A 7,588-nucleotide genomic window follows, 5' to 3' on the forward strand; every position below is an offset into this window, starting at 1 on the left:
GCTACACACACCTCCCCTCTCTCATTCCCACACACATACACACTTCCCTCCAGTTTCCCATACCCCTCTTGGTCCACCACCACTATTTCTGGCATTGGCTGTTGGTTGTAACAGCAAGGAGTGGTGATGTCACAGTAATCAGAGCCTAATTGGGCATGTATGTGAGCCGCTGTAGGAGGAAGGAAGCAGCTTATAGAGATATGGAGAAAATATACCCAAGCATTAGTCCAATGGCAGTTTTGATTTGAGCTAATAGTAGTTAAGCTGTGGATTGGATGAGAGGAAGTTGTCCCTAGACCAGAGCTAATGGGCAGGCTCTCTCGGTTGTGAAACAGGCTGCTCTACAGAGGGCACCAGATTGGGCTGGAGGGGGTGATGAGGATGATTTAAACTGTTAATTTATTTAATTTATCTCCTCATCCTTCTCTACCCAATGTTGTTTTTGTTATTGTTGGGGTTCTTTGCATTATTGAGTTTGTGTGTTTGTTTTGTTCTTGTTGTTTGAAGAAGATGCCTGGAATTTGTTAGAGTGATTGGGAACATGTTGCTCAATATGGACAGAGCCAAGGCGTGTTCATGATGTGTCAGTGTGTAGACAAGCTTGCCAAAGCTGAGAAAAGCAGTCATGCAGAGAATTGGCTGTGACAGTCTTCAACTGGCTGTATAGGTTTTGTTGTTCTCTCATTTTGCATAAGGACTGAATTGTTTATTTCTCAAGGTAATAGTCTTGTTACTAGGTTTCCTGATTCCACTTTAATTGTTTATTTACATGACGTGTTTATTTAGAATACTGTCCGAACCAGGATGATTAGCAATTTAAGATGATAATTATATGTAGGCATTTAAATTAACCTTACCCGTACCGAAAAAACAGGCTTCTGGCAAACAGTTGTGGCAAACTTTTGGCAAATTTGCTGCAAATTTGCGGCCTGCTCATGTTTTCACATGCAAATTGGTTTTGTGGCAAACAATTCACCCTTCACTAAACCCCGCCCCACTTGGTTACTGTTGCAACATTTTCCCGGGAAGCCCAATTCCCCTTTCAACTACTTGCGAAATCCCATCACAATGATCTCAAATTTGAATACACAATCAAATTAAACAAAGGAAACTCTTGGGTTTGTTGTGGTGGACTGTCATTACAATTGCTTCACGGCAATCTTGTCAAGTTATATTTGTAAGTGTAGCTGAATGGCTCTGAATGGCTCTGAATGGCTCTGAATTCACTGTCAGCATACAGTCAAACCTATAACAACATTTGAAGCAAATTAGTGCTCTCAAAATCTATTCTGATGTCAACAGCAGATGGGAGTTGTATTCATTACATTGCTAACTTATCTAGCTAGCATACATTTTGAGAAAACAAGTTATATTAAGTAGCTAGCTAGCTAGCATTAGCAATGTTTGGTGGTCAATTAGACTGAGAGCTAGCTAATAAGCTGACCTAGCAAACAGTGTTGAAATGTCTTATTTAAAAAAAAAAAAAATCACATATAACTTTAAATGAATTTGCTACTCACAGAGGAAACTAAACTAAACATACTAAATGTACTAAAAATACTAAACAACATATATTAAGTGTCTTAAAAAATGTATCCAATATAACTTTCTTATCTATCTCACAATGAAAACAACATTATGTAGAGTGCTACAATATTAACCTTGAAATCATCAGCATGTGAATAAAGAAAGAATCAGACTGAATATTTTCTCTTTAAACTGTTTATTTCATTTTTTTTTTTAAATGTAATCTTTTTATGTAGCCACAACATTTACATGAGAAAATGTGAACGCTATGGGGATGTTAACCTTAGGATGTTTAAAGAGACAACGTCAGAATGTACATTAGCCAAGTGATAACTGAGCAATGAGCTTTCAACCAATGGAATTTTAAAAGAGTATGAACAAAATGAAATAATTAAATCCACAAGAAACACAGAATCATACCCAGTTCAGAACTATTTACTTTTTGAGTGAACTTTGGAGATGGCAGCCCTCTAGAAGTACTTCGGCCAAAGCTTGTTGAATACATGCACTAAAACAATCAGAAACAATATTAAGACAGACAATTACTGAATTACATTAACAATTACTGAAAACATTTTATATTTTGGCATCTTAAAAATGTGACTCAGCAGCTAATGGGCAGGTTTGGCATTAGAAAAGCGGGGTTATCTGTTACAAAGTTGCCTTGATGTTGCTATGCTTCTCACTGATACTGCCATTCTATATATTTTTTCAGCAAGGAAACAATCTGCCTTGTATAAATGCTATATTAACAAATGATGTAGCTAGCATAAGCTGGGACACAGGCTGTGTTTATGACCAAGTGGGAAGGTGGTAATTTCCACTTGTGAAGTAGTAAAGACTGTTGGATGCATTAATGTGCTTAGAACTCGTTGAGAAACACTGATTGTCTGATGACAAATAATAAACTAAAAGTACAACTATAATGCTCGCAAACAAATTATGGTGTTCAAAAACCATATTTATAGATTGCTTTTTTATAAATAATGTTTTGTCTTCGTATTTAATTGCTGGAAATGCTGTTATTGAAGTCAGCATGTGGGAGAAGTCAGAACACAAGGATGATAAACGAGCTTCCCACTACTAATTACCAGTTGCAGCATTCAAGTGGATTTTTCCCAGTTTTATTTGGTAAATACCACCTTCCCACTTGGTTATGAACATGTGTTCACCAGAAACAACTTCTAGTAAACTGATAGCCACTGGCAATACATTGCCAAAGGTTTTGCCACAAATTCAAATAGAATTTAGAGATAATTGTTTGCCTTGATGAGTGATTATGCCTCCATTAGCGGCAATAAATTAATCACTAGTGGCAAACATTTGCATATTTCTGGCAACATTTTGTGGCACACTATTTAGTTTGCAGCAAATTTGCCACAAAAGTACAGGAAATTTGCAGCAACAAATTACATTTTGTAAGGGTACTAGACGGTTAAATATAAATATAGTTACTTTTTTTCCAATAGTGAGTATGTAATAATAACAAAATATTAGCAGTTCCCATCATTCTTGCTCAGACTGTTGGTTTGTGATACTTGATCAAAGCTGACTGAAGAGAAATATTGGTAGGCTGAAACAGCAGGCTACAACATGTTACCACATTATAAATGCTACACTGTTATGTAAGCATGTTATTTCTCTCCTTTTATTGTAGCTTGGTGTAAAATAAAATCATTAAGTGAAACTGTGGGTTTTTACAATGTACAGGATGTCTGGCTTTTCCCTTGAGCTACATCCATTCTAATGTGATTCAGATGTTGCCTCTCACTGCTATAGGTATACACATGAGACCTAGTATAGGCTATTTAGCCTCCCGTCCATCAGGCCAGCCCTAACCTCTTGTCGACCAAATAGTCAAATATAAGATTTACGTTTATAACCCTCCATTCTTTAAACACATAAAACATTGTTATGAGTCAGAGGGAATGTGATACTTACAACACTGAAATGCCAGGCTTTAACTTAACTGCAACCTGAAATATAGATTAAAATAGCTAAAACATAATGTTTATTGCCATAGCTGACCACATTTTTCTATTTAGAGTAGGCATTTTGCTTTCACATCATGACACCAACTCTTATAACACTGAAGTTATTAATTTAGCAGCCTGCCTTTATTGAGATTCTACTGATTTGCTACTTAACTGTTAAAATGCAGTAGGCCTTTATCAATGAGCGTTTATGAATGAAAGACAGTTTGCATTTATGCATTTCGAATCAGAAACACGTTTGTATCATTTGCAAATGAAACCTTGAGTTCTCATTTCTATACAGAAATGGGCTCTTGAGTGGTGCAGCAGTCTAAGGCACTGCATCTCAGTGCTAGAGGCATCACTACAGACACCCTGGTTCGAATCCAGGCTGTATCACAACTGGTTGTGATTGGGAGTCCCATAGGTCGGCGCACAATTGGCCCAGTGTCGTCTGGGTTTGGCCGGAGTAGGCCATCTTTTTAAATAAGAATTTGTTCTTAACTGACTTGCCTAGTTAAATAAAGGTTAAATATTAAGAAAATAAATACAGTCATTGGGAATAGGTGAAAATGTGTTCTTCTTGGCATTAGCTTTACTGAGCTGAGCAATTCCTGGAAAATTGTTGACTTTATAAAAGTAAATGCATATTGTGGATTCAAAGGTATTGAAAATAAACCCATTGAACAACAATATCTTGAAGCCATTAAGATAAAGTAGCAGTTAGGTATTGGGTGGAGCTTGCAACCAGCGACTACTTTGAGAGGGTTTCTACTCACTCACTTGAAGACTGCATGAGATCCATCTACCCAATGAATCGTCTTTATAGCTCCAAGAGCCATCCTTCACTGAGCCAGAGCAGGTGTTTTTACTGCACTGACTGTGTGTTCATCGTTATTGATCACTTCCATGAATGTCACCTCCATGAATGACCCTTCTCTGTCCGCCAAATGTGAATGGGCTATACTCTGCCTTTTCTCAGGGTACTACGTTGATATCCCTTTGGTGGAGTGGGGGCTATGCTTTGGTAAAAGTGGGTGGGTTTATATCCTGCCTGGTTGGTCCTATCCGGAGGTCATTTTGGATGGGGCTACAGTGTCGTCGTCCCACCCCCAAAAGACACCTAAAGGACTCTCAGACCATGAGAAACAAGATTCTCTGGTCTGATGAAACCAAGGCTGAACTCTTTGGCCTGAATGCAAAGAGCCACGTTTGGAGGAAACCTGGTACCATCCTTACGGTGAAGCATGGGGGTGGCAGCATCATGCTGTGGGGATGATTTTCAGATGCAGGGACTGGGACACGAGTCAGGATCGAGGAAAATATGAACGAAGAAATGTACAGAGACATCCTTGATGAGCACTCAGGACCTCAGACTGGGGCGAAGGTTCACCTTCCAACAGGACAACGACCCTAAGCACAGCCAAGACAACACAAGAGTGGCTTCGGGACAAGTCTCTGAATGTCCTTGAGTGGCCCAGCCAGAACCCAGATATGAACCCGATTGAAGACCTGAAAATAGCTGTGCATTGACACTCCCCATCTAACCTGACAGAGCTTGAGAGGATCTGCAGATAAGAATGGGAGAAACTCCCCAAATACAGGTGTGCAAAGCTTGTAGCATCATACCCAAGAAGACTCGAGGCTGTAATCACTGCCAAAGGTGCTTCAACAAAGTAATGAATAAAGGGTCTGAATACCTATGTAAATGTAATATTTAAGTTTTTAGTTTTTTTAATACATTTGCAAAAATTTCTGAAGACCTGTTTTTGCTCTGTCATGGGCTATTGTGTGTAGATTGATGAGGGGAAAAACAATTTAATCAATTTTAGAATAAGGCTGTAACATAACAAAGTGAGGAAAAAGTCAAGGGTTTTGAATACTTTCTGAATGCACCGTATGCTGCAATTGTCTATGTGCTGGGGTGTTAGGGTCAGTCTGGTATAATTCTCCAGTCGTATTTGGGGTTCGTGTGATCTTAGTTATGCTCCCTCTAATTCTCTAATCTCTATCTCTCCCCTCCCAGAGGACCTGAGCCCTAGGACCAGGCATCAGGACTACCTGGCCTGATGACTTCTGGCTGTCCTCGTCCTCAGTCCACCTTGTTGTGCTGCTGATCCAGTTTCTGCTGTTCTGCCTGCGGCAATGGAACCCTGACCTGTTCACCGGATGTGCTACCTTGTCCCGGACCTGCTGTTTCAACCCTCTCTTTCCCTCTCATCTTTAAGAACGGTCTGGTCTTAATGGCCATGTAGTCGTATAATCTCCACCCGGCACAGCCAGAAGAGGACTGGTCACCCCTCAGAGCCTGGTTCCTCTCTAGGCTTCTGCCTAGGTTTCTGGCTTTCTATGGAGTTTTTCCTAGCCACCGTGCTTCTACATCTTGCTTGCTCGTTGGGGTTTTAGACTGGGTTTCTGTATCAGCACTTTTTTGAATAAGCACTTTGTGACAACATTTGACTGATTGATTGAATGCCATAATGGTTGTTATGCATGCAGTGATGATGTAAACTAGGTATACACTAAACCTTTTTTCTCCAAGTTGTCTAATTATGTGCTAAGCATGCATGGTTCTTTTTTTTCTCAAATGTGTTTTGTCACATATAGTATGAAAGCAAATGCACATATTATGAGATAGGTTAAAGGGGGTTTAGGATAAACGGTGAAAGGATGGTCGTTAAGAGGGGACAATGCAATGAGCCGTCTTCCCTATCCACAGAAAATCATGGTAATGAGATGCCTATACAAAGAAAAGAGGTCTGCACTGCAGATCATTCACATACAGCTTACATTATCAGACTCAGTGACTTGTCACAGCCTATCAAAGATTCCCTTGCTAAAATGTAGCAGTATCTATTTAGGGATGGAAGAGCATCTCATACAGAACACACTGTGCAAAGTTATTATGGTCCACATTAAACTTAAGAGAGTTTGTGGTGGAAAGTGAAGGAATCTAAGTCTGAATACATGCAATGGTAATGGATAAGCAGATGATTTGATGTGTTGCCTCTTGGTTTTAGGCGACATAGCCTATGCCTATATCAACTTTGTGTTGTCTTGCTGTTACTCTAAATGACTCAGGCCCTTTATCATAAGTAAGGCTTCATCCTAAATCATGTCTGTATAAGTAACAGAACTGCCCAAAACAATCCCTTAGGATTTTGGTATGGATTTTTACTATGGCAAGAATCAAGTTGCAGCCTTTTCTTTGATCAATACAGAGAGTGAATTTGAGAAAATGTACTGTATGTTGTTTTAATCAGCACTGCATCCTGGTAACTGTGACATGAAGTTCTGAATTCTGTCTGATGCCCAGGGCTGAAGTCCAACAACATGAAGTTCCTATCTGTCTTTATCCCTCTCTTAGTTGAGGGATGTACTGTAGCATCAAGCAGTAAGCAATAGGCCATGGGAAGATAAACAAGAGTGAACAAAAATAAGAAAACAGCAGAAATCCAAGCTTCCATTTAAAGAGACACTGTGACACACAACATTGTTTTTATTCGTATCACTGTGATCAGTTCATCGTGGCTAATACAGATGGATTAACTGGCTTTCCAGTGTTCATGAGTATAAGCTCCCAGTTACTGTCGATGTGGCTGTATGTACTGTCAATGAAACAAAGGCTGAAAGCAGCAGTGACCTTATTCCAACTGCAGAGTCATGAAATGCAGTACTGTAGCATAGATATACAGTCAGAGTCACCTAGTGTAGTCATAGAGCAATAGGTACGATATATTTAGGAAAGAGAGAAAACATAATCTTACACAAATTAAAGAGATGGAATAGAGATGAGGCAGACGTCTCTGTGATTTAGCTGAACAGTGTGTGCCTGATGTATGCCCTACTGTGTCAGATCACCACACACACATAGTGTAGTATGCATACTGCTCAGCCCCTGCAGGATAAACATGGTTCTGCTGCACCACAAGGCTAGAGTGTGCCCCTGTCTCCCTGGCCATGATGGATGGTTCCATGGTAACCCCTAGCGACCTAGTCACCCCTGGGCTGCTCTCAACTGTTATTCACTGTTTGGTAGCCCACGTTGACTGACAGCTCTCAGACCAGGAGAGAAATATAGGTTTCTT

The sequence above is a fragment of the Salmo salar genome, chromosome 24, assembly GCF_965601325.2.
Source record: "Salmo salar chromosome 24, fSalSal1, whole genome shotgun sequence".
Taxonomy (NCBI): Eukaryota; Metazoa; Chordata; class Actinopteri; order Salmoniformes; family Salmonidae; genus Salmo; species Salmo salar.